This window comes from Pelophylax lessonae (assembly GCF_965119305.1).
Source record: "Pelophylax lessonae genome assembly, chromosome: 3".
Taxonomy (NCBI): Eukaryota; Metazoa; Chordata; class Amphibia; order Anura; family Ranidae; genus Pelophylax; species Pelophylax lessonae.
Genome location: NC_138770.1, coordinates 487,150,970 through 487,168,406, shown reverse-complemented (window position 1 = coordinate 487,168,406; position 17,437 = coordinate 487,150,970). Strand labels below are relative to the sequence as shown.

At 43.9% G+C, this 17,437-nt stretch overlaps 1 protein-coding gene across 1 annotated transcript in view; it reads left to right on the top strand.

Moving 5' to 3' along the window:
* Positions 1–17,437, top strand: part of RMDN2 (regulator of microtubule dynamics 2) — a 1,203,289-nt gene that overhangs the window by 415,378 nt on the left and 770,474 nt on the right. The window lies entirely within an intron of this gene.

The window sequence follows — 17,437 nt, the reverse complement described above, 5'->3', positions numbered from 1 at the left end:
TGAGTTATTTTGAGGGGACAGCAAATGTACACTGTTATACAAGCTGTATACTCACTACTTTACTTTGTAGCAAAGTGTAATTTCTTCAGTGTTGTTACATGAAAAAGTATAATAAAATATTTACAAAAATGTGAGGGGTGTACTCACTTTTGTGAGATACTGTAAGTGGTCCTGTTTTAGATAAGCAATTGGAACATAGTGGTGAGAAGGAGGGGGGGTTGCAGGTGCATTGGTGGTCAGTGCATCAATGGGGAGCTGTCAGTTGTATCTCTAGATACTGGCAGAAATACACCTATCCAGGAGGTTGAATAGGGAGTTGGTGCTGTGGCCAGAAATGAGAAGGCTCCATCGAATTGCAGCATAGGCTCTCCTACTACAGGAACTGCTCTGGAAGTGCTTAATTCTGGGTAAGGCTGTTGCGGACATTTGAATGTCTATGCTACTGGATGTTTGAGGTAGTCTTTGGAATAAGCAAAAATGGCACTAAAATCTGGTGCATGTGTTGTAAAAATCCTGCTTCATTACCCTTAACATATACCTGGCATTTGGTGACAGTGCTGCTAATTTTTTTCTAATCTGCAGCGATCTTCACAGATACCAGCATGTACATACCAGCACAGGAGCCCTCCTGTCAGTAATAACTTATATTCAGTTCATGAATATATCACTTAATCTACTTATAATAGCTGCAAATATGTATTGAAGTGATGGGAGACTTCCTTTGGCAGTAGCTGATTGTTCATATGTGCAGGGATTGGTGCAGGTTAGATGAGATTAGCAGTACTGTCACTATCTGCTGGGACCTGTAGTGGGAAGGAGAGAACCGGACTGCCGTAAGTAAACTTTAAGGCAGAACACCAGTGGAAGGGTGGCTTAAATCAGCATGGTAGTGGGAATGGGGGAGCAAGGAAATGTGAGAAAATGCTGTTTAGAGTCACTTAAAACATATGGAAAGCACATGCTGCCATTTTGGGAAGCACCTTTCTAGTTCCTCATAGTCCACACGTCTCCTGGCCAGCTATGAAGAGCAAACTATCAAGGACCCCTGCTACTGCATACACAGTACTTACCGGTGTTCACCAGAGCTCTTTTATGATGGAGATGGATTTTGCTGTGTGTTAGTATCAGGTCACGGTCCTCAGGATTGCCCCACCAGAAGGTGAGCAAGCCAGCGCCCAGTAGCGGATAAGCAGGTGGGGATCAAACTGAAGCATAGTTGAGAAACAAGACAAAAGGTCAGTAACGAGTAATTGCAGGGAAGACAGGAGCCAGATACTGGCTGGAGAGAGCACAATAATCTGTCAAACAGGAAGCGCAGAGAGATTGCCTGAATCAGGAAGTTCATGGGAGGAGCAAAGATTTCAGGGTTCAACACAAACCAGGTTCAAGACAGGATCATGCAAGGAACTGTCAAGCATTCCAGGTAGCTCAGCTAGAAGAGACATTACCTGACACATCATAGGTACTAAGTTCAAATCCAGGCCCTACCTGAGGCAGGTGTTATATAATCCTAACATACTCCCTATCTTAAAGTGACAATGCTGCTCAGTATGGTTGTCACTCTAGGACAGAAAGTGAGGTATTGGCAAGATTGAAAGGTTAAAATAAAGAGTAAGTGTGAAAAAGAAACCTAATGAAGTCATCACATCTAAGAACTAGTAATACTGTCTATTTGTGTTATTGGGTTTAGATACATGGTATTGTGTAACAACAAATCTGTATCATAAAAGGTGATAAAATCAAGAAAAATTCATGCATAACCACATAAAAATATAAAAATATAAATATGAATATATAGAGTCTCTGATATGAGTGAAGAAATAGTGAGAACTTCATGCACACAGTCCAGGGAGTAAAGAAGGGTGACACTCCAAAGATGCAGACCGTCCCTCGTAGTACATTTAAACCACAGATCACAAAAAGGAGCCTCCACCTCACCACTGTGCACGCCTTATGGTTATAAACTCACCAAAGGGCAATGAATGTAAGCCCAAATAATGCCGTCACAGACTTGGAAACAGTGAATCATCAGATCCCCTTCAGACTATGGATGGAAGATATTCCTCACTGCAAGTGCACCCAATATACTTTTGAAGCCTGGTAATCACTGGATGGGATACTCTCCTCACATTAAGCCAGTCAGCATACCATAGTGCATGAAAAGTAATAAAGCCACATAACGTGATACTGTAAATTTTCAGCTTTATTCACCCAAGCAGACAATCAATAATGCACTTACATCAATCATAAACTTAAAAGCATAGATACACCTGTGTCCTGCAGCCATTCCCCGTTGTAAGAGCCCGCCGCTCGGTACCAAAGCGGCCAAACTTCCGGGTCTGACGTAGGACGTAGGTAACCTTGGTGACCGTGTGACCACGCCCTGATGCGTTTCGTCAGCAAATGACTTCAACTGAGGGCGTGGACACACGGTATAGTCACTCCTATTTGACTGCTGAGGAAAGGGCGGTGCTCGTCGTTAGACTGCTGACGTGAATACGACTATACCCACGTACTTCTGCCCTTACCTCGCCTCACTCCTTATTAGTTTTACTTCCGCCCTAACTAGGGGTCACCTCCATCTCATGTCCGGTCTGATTAATACTGCCCTGTCCGATACCTCAGACTACACAGGTACTCAGACTGCAGATCATCGGAGGATCATACACCCACAGATTCTTATCGTCTGCATTCGCTATATCGGCCCCGATCTCAGCAAAATCAGTCAGGGATGGATAAGTAAAGTGCAATTGCATAACATATATGTAAAATAATTCAAAATAATGTGCATTCAGTATTCCATTTCTTAATGAAAGGTATTAAAACCTCGAATATAACACATATACAGATAAATCATTAAAATTACATTAAAATGATAGAATAGTAAAAATCCCCCTACACAGAAAAATTATATGTATGAAATTTTGACACCGATCATCAAGAAAAAAATATTAAAACCAAAACATTTTCCGCATAAAAAGAATCAATAATTACTAATAAAACAATTAATATCAAGGTCTATATTTAACCCTTTGGGGTGCAAAGAATTAGTCAGGAAAATCCAATGAGTCTCTCGTTTGGATAATTCCCTGACCCTATTAGATCCCCTCCACACTGGATCCACACGCTCAATACCCCAAAACTTCAAATGGGTGGGATCCTGATTGTGATGTTTTTTAAAATGAAGAGACACATTATGATCTTTAAAACCTTTCTTAATATTAGCAATGTGCTCAGATATTCTGATAGCAAGGGTTCTTTTAGTCCTACCTATATAAATGAGTCCAATGGGACATTCCATACCATACACAACATGAGTCGTGTGGCATGTAATCAAATCCCTGATTTCAAAGTGTTCGCCATTTGCAGAGGAATAAAACGAAGTAAATCCTCGCAAATGGGTACGCACCTGCTTACAAGACTTGCAGCGCCGGCATGCATAAAAACCTGTTCGATTATCCCAGAACATGGTAGGTTTAGTAGATGGTCCCTAAAAGTGGGTGCTCTCCTATATATAAAGGAAGGTGCTGGTGGTAAGTTGTTACATAGGATTTTGTCTAAGCACAGAACACCCCAATGTCTCTTAATAATCTCCTCAATCTCTTTAAATTGGGAATTATACTGAGTTAAGAAGCTCCACTCATGTTTATTATCCAATGCCCGCCTCTGATCAGCCAAACACTCTTCTTGTGAGCGTATGGCCACTTCAGATATATTTTTGTCCAATAAATGGCCATCATATGCTTTTTCCAAGAAACGCTGTTTAATAATTAGGGATTGCGTCCTAAAATCCGTATCCGTGGTGCAGTTTCTCCTAACCCGTAGGAGTTGCCCTCTCGGAATGTTTTGCAACCAACGGTGATGAAGACCACTCTGGATTGGAAGGTATCCATTGCGGTCCGTGGGCTTGAAATACACCTTCGTCTCTAAAGCCCCATTCCGCAACATCACCTCCACATCCAGGTAATCAATAGATTTGCGACTCCAATTGAATTCCAATTTAATATTGTTTTGATTGGAATTCAATGAGTCCGCAAAATCTTTCAACGTATTTTCAGGGCCCTCCCATATAAAGAACAAGTCATCAATGTACCTCCTGTACATTTTCAAGTCATTCTTTTGTAGGGCATAAATGAACCGATCCTCCCATTCCCCCATAAATAAATTGGCGAGGCTAGGGGCAAATTTAGCGCCCATAGCCACGCCACGTTTCTGATTGTAAAACACACCACTGAACCAAAAATAATTATGTGCCAAACAAAATTCCAGGGCGTGTCTTAGAAATCTTTTTTGGGGGTCTGGGAGGTCGGTTCTCCTACTAAACGCCCAATTCAAGGCCAACAAGGCATCGTCATGTTGTATGACGGTGTACAGGGAGGATACATCTGCTGTCACTAGAAATACATCTTTATCTGAAGATATTTGGACTTCTTTGAGGGCACACAAAAAATCTTAAGTATCTTTCAAATAAGATCTTAAGTTCACCACACTTTTTTGCAAAAAGAAGTCCAGATATTCACCCAACCTATATGTGATTGAATTGATCCCATTTACTATGGGCCAAGTAAGGGGGATTCTGTACATCTTTATGAATTTTGGGTAACGTGTAAATCGTAGAAATACGATTATAACTGGGCATTAGATACCTCTTTTCTTTTTCCAAAAGCACCCTCTGATCGTACCCATAAGACCCCAGATCTTTTAGTATCCTACGATATTCGGAAGTAGGGTCACCCTTCAATTCCACGTATGTATCCGTATCAGATAATAAATCCGTTAATTGTGTGTGATAAAATTCTTTTTTAAGAATAACCACACCTCCTCCCTTATCCGCTGGTCTAATTATAACATTTTTCCTTTTCTCCAACGCATCCAACCCATACTGGTTGGATGGTTGTGCTGGATTAAACAAAGAGTGGTTTTTCAAGCCACTATCCACGCCTAAGGTTTGTATTTTGTTATTCACCGGATTTCTATTAATGACCCTATTTGGATTAAGAAAATAACGTTTCAAGGGCTGCTGAAGAAGTCGATAGCCCTGAGCGCTGACGTAACGCGTACAGGGGGGCGGAGCCGTGCTGCTGACGTCACACCCTTCCATGGAAACATTGCCGTATCGCACTTGTATACTACAGTGTTTTGTGAGTACCCTGATTTTCAATTAAACTTCTGCCTGATCAAGTTATACAGAGAGCACTAGATTTCTTTGCATTGTTCCCCTTTTTTCATCTATGGCCCTGTGATATGGATGGATGAGCTGTGCTGATCCCGGACCCTCTTGCTCATACCTTGTTGCTGATAACTGATTACCCCTGTTAGGGGACTGCTTTGTCTGACCCTGGGTGGCACCTGGGTCAGACATTAAGGTGAGAGGCTTTCACTTCTGGTGGTGGATTTTCTCACAGTCACTGAGAAGTTTTGGTCACCTTTGTATTGGAGGAGTCTTTAATCTAGAGATCACACCACTTTATATACACGTGGATTTTTATATATGTTATTTCTGAAAGGACTTATTCAATATTCATGTCACATATTTAATCACATGGACTTTTGTTGCAACATTTTGAGATTGAATATCTTTAATATTTTTCATATGCACTTTGTTTGATTTAGCGCAACACATATTATTTATTAAATCATTTATTTGTGTAGTGGGATCACATTTAGTGTTTGCAGCTGATCACATTTTTTTAGGTTTCTTACTGCGCTGATAGTTTTTCACATTTATAGCAGGAGATCACCAGCACCAGGTGGCTTGAGCTGATTATATTAACATCTGCTCTGAGTCTCACAGTCTAAAGTAGTTATATCTGTTAATGGGTCATCTGGGCCCTAAATATGAATCATGGGCCTAGATTCCCAGAGTCTGTGTGTTTTGGGGAGACATGGACTTGAATCAGAAACAAAACCACTCCAAGGGTCCCCTAGGCATACATCTCCCAAAGCATAGCATTCTCCTAAAAGCCAAGTCTCATAGTCTGTAGGGCAAGAGGCCACCCTGCAGTCCCCTCCAAAAGCCAAGTGGTGGAGAGACTGGAAAAATCTGTTAAGGAGTCTCCCTTGGTCTTTTCCTGTGACCAAACGCCTGACATTAGACGCAAATGTGGGGGGATGGGGAGCCCATGCAAACTGCATAGGTTTCTTGGTCAAAAAGAGAAGCCAGTAAATCCTCCAATTAGAGGGAGTTGAAGGCAGTACACTTAAGCCTTTTTTGTTCTTCCATCAGTCTATAAAAAAACAGATTCTTACATAGTTATTCAGGTTGAAAAAAAGACAAAAGTCCATCTGACTCAACCAATAAAAAACAAAAGTAAAGAAAACCCAACTATACAATCTCATAGTTGATCCAGAGGAAGGCGAAAAACCCCAGGAAAGCATGATCCAATTTGCTACAGCAGGGGAAACCATTCCTTCCTGATCCCCCGAGAGGCAATCAGATATTCCCTGGATCAACTTTACCTATAAATATTAGTACCCATTTATAATATGTACACGTAGAAAAGAAGAAACAAGAAAATAGCGCCTACTGAGTGTAGAATACAAAGATTAATAGGGAGTTAAAAGAAATTATGCACTCACAAAAGGTAAATAGTATGCCAGCATGGTGAATGTAATGGGTCATCTGCAGAGTCTCTGGTAACAGATGGATGCTTCTGAGATGAGTAGGCTGATGGCTGTCAGCGTCTATCAGTCGGCATAGCTGTTTCACGGCGCCCCGGTCTGTGTAGAGGCGCAGGTGATGTCACATTCGGCAGCTTAGAAGGCTGGAGAAACGTGCATTCGGAGCATGCATGCTCCTTCATCAGGCCTTCTTACCAGAGACTCTGCAGAAGACTCATTACATTCACCATGCTGTCATTCAATTTACCTTTTGTGAGTGCATAATTTCTTTTAACCCCTATTAAACTTTGTATGCTGCACTCAGTAGGCGCTGTTTTCTTGTTTCTTCTTACCATGTAGACCCTCTCCTTGCTCCAGTCAGCAGCCACTGAGTACAGCCTTGTTCACTTGGATTACTCCCATCATTGAGATTTGGAAACTATCCAGGATTCCTCCACTACCCACTTTATCCTCAACAGTTGTCTAATTATACATTGCATATATATTGCAGCTCTGGCCACACTAGCAGAGCGCCATAATATTGTTTGATACACCTAGAAAAGAATCCAGGCCTTTTTTAAAGCAATCTACTGAGCTGGCCAGAACCACCTCTTGAGGGAGTCTATTCCACATTTTCACAGCTCTTATGGTGGAGAAACCTTTCAGTATTTGGAGACTAAATCTCTTTTCCTCTAGACGTAAAGAGTGCCCCCTTGTTCTCTGTGTTGACCTTAAAGTGAATAACTCAACACCAAGTTCACTATATGGAACCCTAATGTATTTATACATGTTGATCATAGTTACATAGTTAGTGAGGTTGAAAAAAAGACAACAGTCCATCCAGTTCAACCTATGATGTGTGTGTGTGTGTGTTTGCTTTTAACCGTACATTGTATACCCCTGTATGTTGTGGTCTCTAAGGTGACCATCTAACAGTTTTTTGAAACTATCAATGCTCCCTGCTGATACGACTGCTTGTGGAAGTGAATTCCACATCCTTACCGCTCTTACAGTGAAGAACCCCTTACGCATTTTAAGGTTAAACCGCCTTTCCTCTAGTTTTAGTGAGTGGCCACTCGTCTTATTGTATTCCCTTACTCTGAATAGTTTGTTCCTTATGCAAGGGTCGCCAGTACAGTATTTGTACATTGATATCATATCCCCCCTCAATCTTCTCTTCTCCAGAGAGATTAGGTTCAGTGCTTGTAGCCTTTCCTCATAGCTGATGTCCTCCATTCCCCTAATTATTTTTGTTGCCCTTCTCTGGACTCTTTCCAATTCCAGCACATCCTTCCTGAGGACCGGTGCCCAGAACTGGACAGCATACTCCAGATGTGGCCGGACCAGAGTCTTGTAGAGAGGGAGAATAATCTCTTTATTTCTGGAGTGAATCCCCTTTTTTATACATCCCAGTATTCTGTTGGCTTTACTTGCAGCGGCTTGGCATTGCATGCCACTGCCAAGCCTGTTGTCTACCAGTACCCCCAAGTCTTTTTCCATCTTAGACTCACCCAGAGGTTCCCCCCCTAGTGAGTAGCTTGCTTTCTGGTTTTTGGCCCCCAAGTGCATTACTTTACATTTTTCAACATTAAACCTCATCTGCCATGTAGTTGCCCACCCCATTATTTTGTTCAGGTCTGCTTGTAAGGTTTCCACATCCTGCATAGAAGATATTGGCATGCCTAGTTTAGTATCATCTGCAAATACCGAGATTGTACTAGATACCCCCTCCTCTAGATCATTTATGAATAAATTAAACAGGATTGGTCCCAGGACCGAACCCTGGGGGACCCCACTTTCCACACCCGCCCAATCCGAGTACTCCCCATTAATCATCACCCTCTGGACTCTCCCCTGGAGCCAGTTCTCTATCCAGGTACTCACCTTATGGTCCATACCTACCTTCCTTAGTTTGTACAGTAAGCGTTTGTGGGGAACGGTGTCAAAGGCCTTTGCAAAGTCCAGATACACCACATCCACCGGCTTACCTTTATCTAGGTGGCAGCTCACTTCATCGTAGAAGGTTAATAGATTGGTTTGGCAAGAACGATTTTTCATAAATCCATGCTGATTGCTACTAATAATACAGTTTTCATTACTAAAGTCTTGTATGTGGTCCCTTAATATCCCCTCCAAAATCTTGCAGACTACAGATGTTAGGCTGACCGGCCTATAGTTCCCCCGGGATACACCTCGGCCCCTTTTTAAATATTGGTACCACGTTGGCTTTTTTCCAATCAGCTGGCACCATACCCATCTGTAAACTATCCTTAAAGATCAAGAATAAGGGTCTGGCAATCACCTGGCTGAGCTCTTTAAGAACCCTCGGGTGCAAGCCATCCGGTCCCGGTGATTTATTTATGTTAAGTTTCTCTAGTTTAGTTCTAAGTCTATTTTCTGTTAGCCATGGCGGCACCTTCTGAGGTGTGTTGTTTAGTTCGGCCTTACAAGCTAGGTTCGTGTAGCCCCCCGATTCTTTTGTGAAGACTGAAGAGAAGAAATGATTTAACACTTCCGCCTTTTCTTTGTCCTCGGTGGCCATATTACCTTTGTCATCTTTTATGGGGCCAATGTGTTCTGGCCTCGCTTTCTTACTGTTTATATACTTAAAGAACTTCTTGGGGTTCTTTTTACTCTCCTCCGCTATATGTCTCTCTTGTTCTATTTTAGCCGCCCTGATTTCGCCTTTACATTTTTTTTACATTTAACTTCTTATTACACTCTTTGTAATGATTAAATGCTGCCAATGACCCCTCAGTCTTGTATTTTTTGAAGGCCTTTTCTTTAGCACTAATATGCATTTTTATGTTGGAGTTTAGCCACCCAGGGTTTAATTTTGCTCTTTTAAATTTTTTTCCCTTTGGAATGCACTGGTCAATCCCCTTGTTAAGTATGCTCTTGAAGCACTCCCATTTTTCCTCTGTGTTCTTTGTTCCCAGGGTTCTATCCCAATTGATATTTTCTAGCAGCGAGCGCAGTTTTGGGAAATTGGCTCTTTTGAAATTCAGCGTCCTTATATTACCCCTCTGCTTCCTATAACTGTAATTAATACTGAAACTTATTGACCTATGGTCACTGTTTCCTAAGTTGTCCCGTATTTCTATATCCGTGATCAGGTCTGAATTGTTGGTAATCAGCAGGTCAAGTACCGCATCTTTTCTCGTCGGTGCATTCACCATCTGACCCATGAAATTGTCCTGCAAAACATTTAGGAACTGCCTAGCCTTGGCTGAGTGTGCGGTTCCTTCTGCCCAGTCTATATCTGGATAATTAAAGTCCCCCATTATAATGACGTTTCCCGTCCTTGCTGCCAATCCTATCTGTAAAATGAGGTCCGCCTCCCCCTCCTCCCTCAGGTTGGGGGGCCTATAGCATACGCCCAATATTACCTTCCCCACCGTGCCTTCCCTTTGAAGCTCTACCCATAGGGATTCTGCCTCGTCCTTAGCTCCATTATTAATATCATCCCTCATATTTACCTGTATACTGTTCTTAATATACAGACATACCCCTCCCCCTTTTTTACCTTCTCTATCTCTGCGATAAAGGGAATATCCCTGAATGGACGCCATCCAATCATGAGAGCTGTCAAACCAAGTCTCAGTTATCCCCACAAAATCTAAGTCCTCCTCAAACATCAGCAGCTCCAGCTCTCCCATCTTGTTGGCCAGGCTTCTGGCATTGGTATACAAACCTATTAATTTTGACCGGTTACATATATCCTCATTTAATGTTTTTAGGCTACTCTCTTGATTTTTCCCCATACCCACCCTGGGTATAGGAGCTCCGAACACCCTACCGCTAATGCCCCCATTTCTGCCCTCTGAAACTTGCTTACCGCTGGCAAATTCTACATCTGTACCCTCCCCCCCCATTCCCTAGTTTAAAAGCCCCTCTAACTTTTTGGCCATCCTCTCACCCAGTACGGCTGCACCCACCCCATTTAGGTGCAATCCGTCCCTACCAAAGAGCCGGTGGCCGACTGAGAAGTCGGCCCAGTTCTCCAGGAACCCGAAACCCTCCTTACTACACCAGCTCCTCAGCCAATCGTTAACTTCCCTAATCTCCCGCTGCCTCTCTGGTGTGGCTCGAGGTACAGGTAGTATTTTGGAAAATACTACCTTGGAGGTTCTTCTCCTCAACTTAGCTCCTAAGTCCCTGAAATCGTTTAGGACTCTCCATCTTCCTCTGCCTATGTCATTGGTACCCACGTGTACCATGACAGCTGGGTCTTCCCCAGCCCCACCCAATAAATATTACAACTCGATTGCTGCAGGTGGCGAGCAGGGGATCAGAGAGCGTGGGATCAGTTGCCGTGCGTGTGAGAGGAGCACGTGTTGCAGATCGGTGTGTGTGAGTACCCCCCCCCCCCAGTAGAAGCGGCAGCGTCCGGTGCTAGAACCCCCCCCCGAACTAAAGCGGGCGGCGAGTAGTGCGGTAACCCCCCCACCCCTCCCTTGCTGCGGCGGCGACGGGTGCTTGAACCCCCCCCCCGAGGTAAAGGCGGGCGGTGCGGTAACCCCCCTCCCTCCCTTGTAGCGGGCGGCAGTGAATCCCCCTTGCGGCGAGCGGTGCGGGAACCCCCCCCCCCCCACAGAGAGGAGCAGAGGAGACTAGCTGACAGGGAAGTGACCGAGGGAGGCGGGTGCAGAGAGGAGACTGACCGACTGAGGGAGAGGGAGAAACTGCAAGTGACAGGCTTAAAGGGACACACATTAGGTAAGTAAGACTGGTGACTGAGGTTGAACACTGACTGAGGGTATAGTGTAGTGTAGTACCTGAGTGTCTGTGAGTACCTGTTACTACCTGAGTGTCTGGGAGTACCTGTTACTACCTGAGTGTCTGGGAGTACCTGTTACTACCTGAGTGTCTGGGAGTACCTGTTACTACCTGAGTGTCTGGGAGTACCTGTTACTACCTAAGTGTATGGGAGTACCTGTTACTACCTGAGTGTCTGGGGGTACCTGTTACTGCCTGAGTGTCTGGGAGTACCTGTTACTACCTGAGTGTCTGGGAGTACCTGTTACTACCTGAGTGTCTGGGAGTACCTGTTACTACCTGAGTGTCTGGGGTACCTGTTACTGCCTGAGTGTCTGGGAGTACCTGTTACTACCTGAGTGTCTGGGAGTACCTGTTACTACCTGAGTGTCTGGGGGTACCTGTTACTGCCTGAGTGTCTGGGAGTACCTGTTACTGCCTGAGTGTCTGGGAGTACCTGTTACTACCTGAGTGTCTGGGAGTACTTGTTACTACCTGAGTGTCTGGGAGTACCTGTTACTACCTGAGTGTCTGGGGGTACCTGTTACTGCCTGAGGGTCTGGGAGTACCTGTTACTACCTGGGGGTCTGGGAGTACCTGTTACTACCTGAGTGTCTGGGAGTACCTGTTACTACCTGAGTGTTGGGAGTACCTGTTACTACCTGAGTGTCTGGGAGTACCTGTTACTGCCTGAGTGTCTGGGAGTACCTGTTACTGCCTGAGTGTCTGGGAGTACCTGTTACTGCCTGAGTGTCTGGGAGTACCTGTGACTGCCTGAGTGTCTGGGAGTACCTGTTACTGCCTGAGTGACTGACCGGGCTGTGTGTCTGTGAGTGTTGTGCGACTGACCGGGCTGTGTGTCTGTGAAGTGTTGTGCGACTGATTTGGGCTGTGTGCCTGCGAGTGTTGGGCAACTGAGAGTGGGTGCGACTGACCGGGCTGTGAGACTGTGAGTGTGTGCGACTGACTGGGTGGTGCGGCTGGGAGTGTTGTGTGACTGACCGGGCTGTGAGATTGTGAGTGTTGTGCAACTGAATGTCAAGTGAGTGAAGCGGAGTACCAGAGGGTGAGAAGGTAGAGTTAGGAAGCCAGGAAATAGCCACATAGGATAGACTTAAATTACTGAATCCCCATTAGATTAGATAGTAGGTACAATGCCCGGCGGGTGTGGAGATGCGACTCGGTGTACATCTTGTGATATGTATGCGTTCCTCGGACATATGATCGAGGGCGAATACAAATGCGCAAAATGTAAGCAAGTTGCTTCCCTGGAAGCTCAGGTCCTGAATCTAGGGAAGCAGCTGGCAACACTGAGACGAATGTCCATACCGGAGGAGAGCCAGGATCGTACCAGTCAGGTGCAGGCAGGGGTCTGCACAGAGGTGGGCGGAGTATCGCAGGTGCAGGCATCAGAGCAGAGTAGAGGGGTGACAGTTAGGAGGGGTAGAAGGGAACAAGGCAAGGAGGCTGATCCTGGACTGGAGCACCCCAACAGATACGCCCCGTTGTGTGATGTTGGGGAAACCAGTCAGGGACCAGCATTGCTGGAGCAGAGCGACGCCCCTAGCTGCCAGGGGAAGAACTCCTCCAGTAAGGCCGGGAGAAAGGGAAAGGAAAGACAGGTGCTGGTGGTAGGGGACTCAATTATTAGAAGGAGATATAGTGTAATCTGTGACAAAGACCGTGTGTGCCGATCATATCCCCCCTTAATCTCCTCTTCTCAAGAGAGAATACATTCAGTTCCTCTAATCTTTCCTCATACAGTAGCTGAGCTATCCCATGCCTCTTATCAGTTTTGTTGCCCTTCTCTGCACTTTTTCCAGTTTCCCGATATCCTTTTTGAGAACTGGTGCCCAAACTGCATATATCAGATAAGGCCTTACTAATGATTTGTACAGGGGCAAATTATATCCCTCTCTCTGGAATCATTGCCTCTGGTAATACAAGAAAGGACTTTGCTTGCTTTTTAAACTGCAGCTTGGCACTGCATGCTATTATTAAGCTTATGATCCACCAAGACACCCAGATCCTTCTCTGCTATAGATTGCCCCAGTTCTACTCCCCCTAGTATGTATGATGCATGCATATTCTTAGACCCCAAGTGCATAACTTTACGTTTATCAACATTAAACCTCATTTGCCACATAGTTGTCCAATAAAAAAGTGCATTGAGGTTGGCTTTTAAGTTGGAGACATCCTGTAAGGAAGTTATTCCACTGCAAAGCTTGGTGTCATCTGCAAAGACTGAAATGGTACTTTTAATCCCAGACCCTATATCATTTATAAAGATGGTAAAAATGAAGGGTCCCAGCACTGAACTTTGGGGTACACCACTGATCACCTTGGACCATTCAGAGTAAGAATTATTAACCACTACTCTCTGAATTCAATTTTCTATCCATTTACAAACTGATCTTTCCAAGCCTGTAGACTTTATCTTACACATAAGCCGTGTGTGGGGAACTATGTCAAACACTTTTGCAAAATCCAAGTATACTACGTCCACAGCCACCCCTCTGTCCAAGGTTTTACTTACCTCCTCATAAAAAGAAATCAAGTTTGTTTGACAACTTCTGTATTTCATGAATCCATGCTGTCTGTTGCTTAAAATATTATATTATATATAATAGTTGAGGTTGAATAAAGACAAAAGTCCATGCAGTTCAACCTGTGTAGGTGTGTGTGGCCCTAATCATTTCACATTCCCCCTAATGTTTTTATCCTTGAGATTTATGCCGAAGAGTCTTTTTAAAAGTAGCCATACTCCCTGCAGTTACTACCATTTGTGGTAGAGAATTCCACAGTCTTGTAGCCCTTACTTTAAAAAACCCACTGCGTAGCCTGAGGTTAAAACGCTTCTCCTCTAAATCGCATTGTATGGCCTCGAGTCTTCGTGCATTCCTTGCGACTGAATAGTTTTTTTTTCTATGTTGAGATCCCTGTTGAGGTATTTATAAATCGCTATCATGTCCCCTCTCAGGTGTCTCCTCTCCAGGGAGAATAAATCAAGTGCTTGTAAGCGCTCTTCATAATTAAGGTCCTCCAATCCCCTAATCAGTTTAGTTGCCCTTCTCTGGACTCTCTCCAGCTCCACCACATCCCTTCTGAGGGCTGCCAACCAGAACTGGACAGAATACTCCAGATGTGGTTGGACCAGTGTTTAGGTAGTGGTAGGATTATAGTTTTATCTCTGGAATACATCCCCTTCCTTATGCATGCTAATATTCTGCCGGCTTTGGCAGCTGCAGCTTGACATTGCATGCTATTGCTAAATCTATCTTCTACTAAGACCCCCAGGTCTTTATCCATTTTTTATTCCCCCATAGTTTCCCCCCCCCCCTAAAGTGTATTGTGCCTTTATGTTTTTAGTCCCCAAGTGCAATACCTTACACTTCTCCACATTAAACCTAATTTTCCATGTAGTTGCCCCCTCTGCGATTTTGTTCAGGTCATTCTGTAAGATTCCTGCCTCACGATGTGAAGTTATTGCCCTGCTTAATTTTGTGTCATCTGCAAAAACGGATATTGAGCTAATGATCCCGTCCTCAATGCTATTTATGAATAAATTCAAGATTGGTCCCAGGACTGAGCCTTGGGGGACCCCATTTACCACCCCAGACCAGTCTGAGTATGCATTATTTATTACCACCCTTTGGTCAAGCCTCTTTAACCAGTTCCGTATCCAAGAGCAAACCTTGTGTTCGATGCCTGCAGACCTTATTTTATAAATTAAGCGTTTGTGGGGAACTGTATCAAATGCCTTAGCAAAATCCACGTACACATCCACTGGTCTCCCCCTATCTAGCTCACAGCTCACCTCCTCGTAGAATGTTAACTGATTGGTTTGACAAGAACGCCCTTTAGTAAACCCGTGCTGATTACTGCTGATGATGTTGTTCTCTTTAGCAAACTCTTGGATATAGTCCCTTATCATCCCTTCCAGAAGTTTACATACTATTGACGTCAGGCTGACAGGCCTATAATTTCCCGGGATATGCCTCTGCCCTCTTTTGAATATTGGTATCACGTTAGCTCTCCTCCAGTCACCTGGTGCAGTTCCTGTCAAAATACTATCAGCAAAGATCAGGAACAGTGGTCTAGATGTAACCTTACTGAGTTCTGTGAGTACTCTTGGATGTACGCCATCCGGGCCTGGTGATTTACTTGTGTTAATTTTATCCAGCCTTTCCCTGATTTCTCCCTCTGTTAGCCATAGCGGCAAGTCCAGTGAAGTACTGCTATCCATACAGTCATGGTTTGATGAATAATATTGATGATGGTGATGATGATTGATATGGAAGACGATGATGATGATTGATATTGATGACGATGATTGATATTGATGATGATGATGTTGATGATTTATATTGATGATTTTGATGATGATTGATATTACATAGTAGGTGAGGTTGAATAAAGGCAATAGTCCATCCAGTTCAACCTGTATAGGTGTGTGTGGCTGTAATAGCCCTGAATGTTCTGATCCTTGAGATGTACGTCTAAGTCTTTTGAAAGCCACCATACTTCCCGCAGAAACCACCTCTTGTGGTAGAGAATTCCACAATCTTGTAGCCCTAACAGTAAAGAACCCCCCATGTTGCCTGAGGTTAAATGCTTCTCCTCTAATCGCATTGTATGCCCTCGAGTCTTCATGCAATCCCTTCGACTGAATAGCTGTTTTTCTATGCCGAGATCCCCATTGAGATATTTATAAATTGCTATCATGTCCCCCCTCAGGCGTCTCTTCTCCAGGGAGAATAAATCAAGCGATTGCAGACGCTCTTCATAATTAAGGTCCTCCAATCCCCTAATCAGTTTAGTTGCCCTTCTCTGGACTCTCTCCAGCTCCAACACATCCCTCCTGAGGACTGGCGACCAGAACTGGACAGAGTACTCCAGATGCGGTCGGACCAGAATACATCCCTTTCTTTATGCATGCTAATATTGATGATTATGATGTTATTTGATATTGATGATGATGATGTTTGCTTTTGATGATGATGATGATGATTGAAACTGCACTTTGTTCCCTAAAACAGGGCAAGAAACCTGTTGAGGATTATGTTGCAGAGTTCAAACGCTGGGCTACTGACTGTCAGTGGAAAGACAGTGCGCTTCGCAACCAGTTCCGTATCGGACTTTCAGAAACCATTAAGGATGAACTAGCCCGCATTGATCTACCTCCTTCCTTAGAGGCATTGATTAAAATTTGCATATCAATTGACAGGCAGATTAGAGAAAGGAAGGCTGAGAGGGTGTCTGTTTCCAGCTACAGTCCATTTAAACCTACCTATGTTGAACCTGAAGTACCCATGGAGATTTGCTCCATTCGAGGGCCATTGACTCCCATCGAAAAGGGCTAGAAGAAGAGAATTGCATTTATGCTTGTATTGCGCAGCACCTGGGCATACCGTAGAAGCATGTCCAATCCTTAAACAAAAACCTAGGGGTGAGTTACTCTCTGTTAGTCGGTCTGTTACATCACATAGTAGGCAGCTTAACTACATTACCATTTGCTTAACTTTACAGTGGGATCAAAAAAGGATTAATGTCAACGCCCTGGTCGACACAGGGGCCACAGGGAATTTCATTGATACCACTATAGTATCATGTAATAAAAAATTCCATTTATGCATAAGATAGTGCCTGTGTCCGTGAGGGCTATTGATGATGACACAGTATTAAATACAGGTCCTGTCACCAAACAAACACAACCAATCCTGACAATAATCATGAACAATCACAGGGAATTGATATCATTTAACATTATATCTTCTCCCCATTTCCCGATCAGTTGTAGGCCTACCCTGGTTATTAACGCATAAACCCACTTTTCTCTGGGAGTCTCTCAGCTTGCAATTCAATTCCTTGTATTATAAGGAGACCTGTTTAATCTCCCTCAACATATACCCCGCATATGAGTTAAACAACGCAGAAACAAAATCTTCCATACCACTTCCCTATATGGATTTCAGTGATGTCTTCTCTAAAAAGAAGGCTGAAGCACTACCACCACATATGACCTATGACTGTCCCACAGGGCTTCTACCAGACAGTAAGATACCATTCGGACATATTT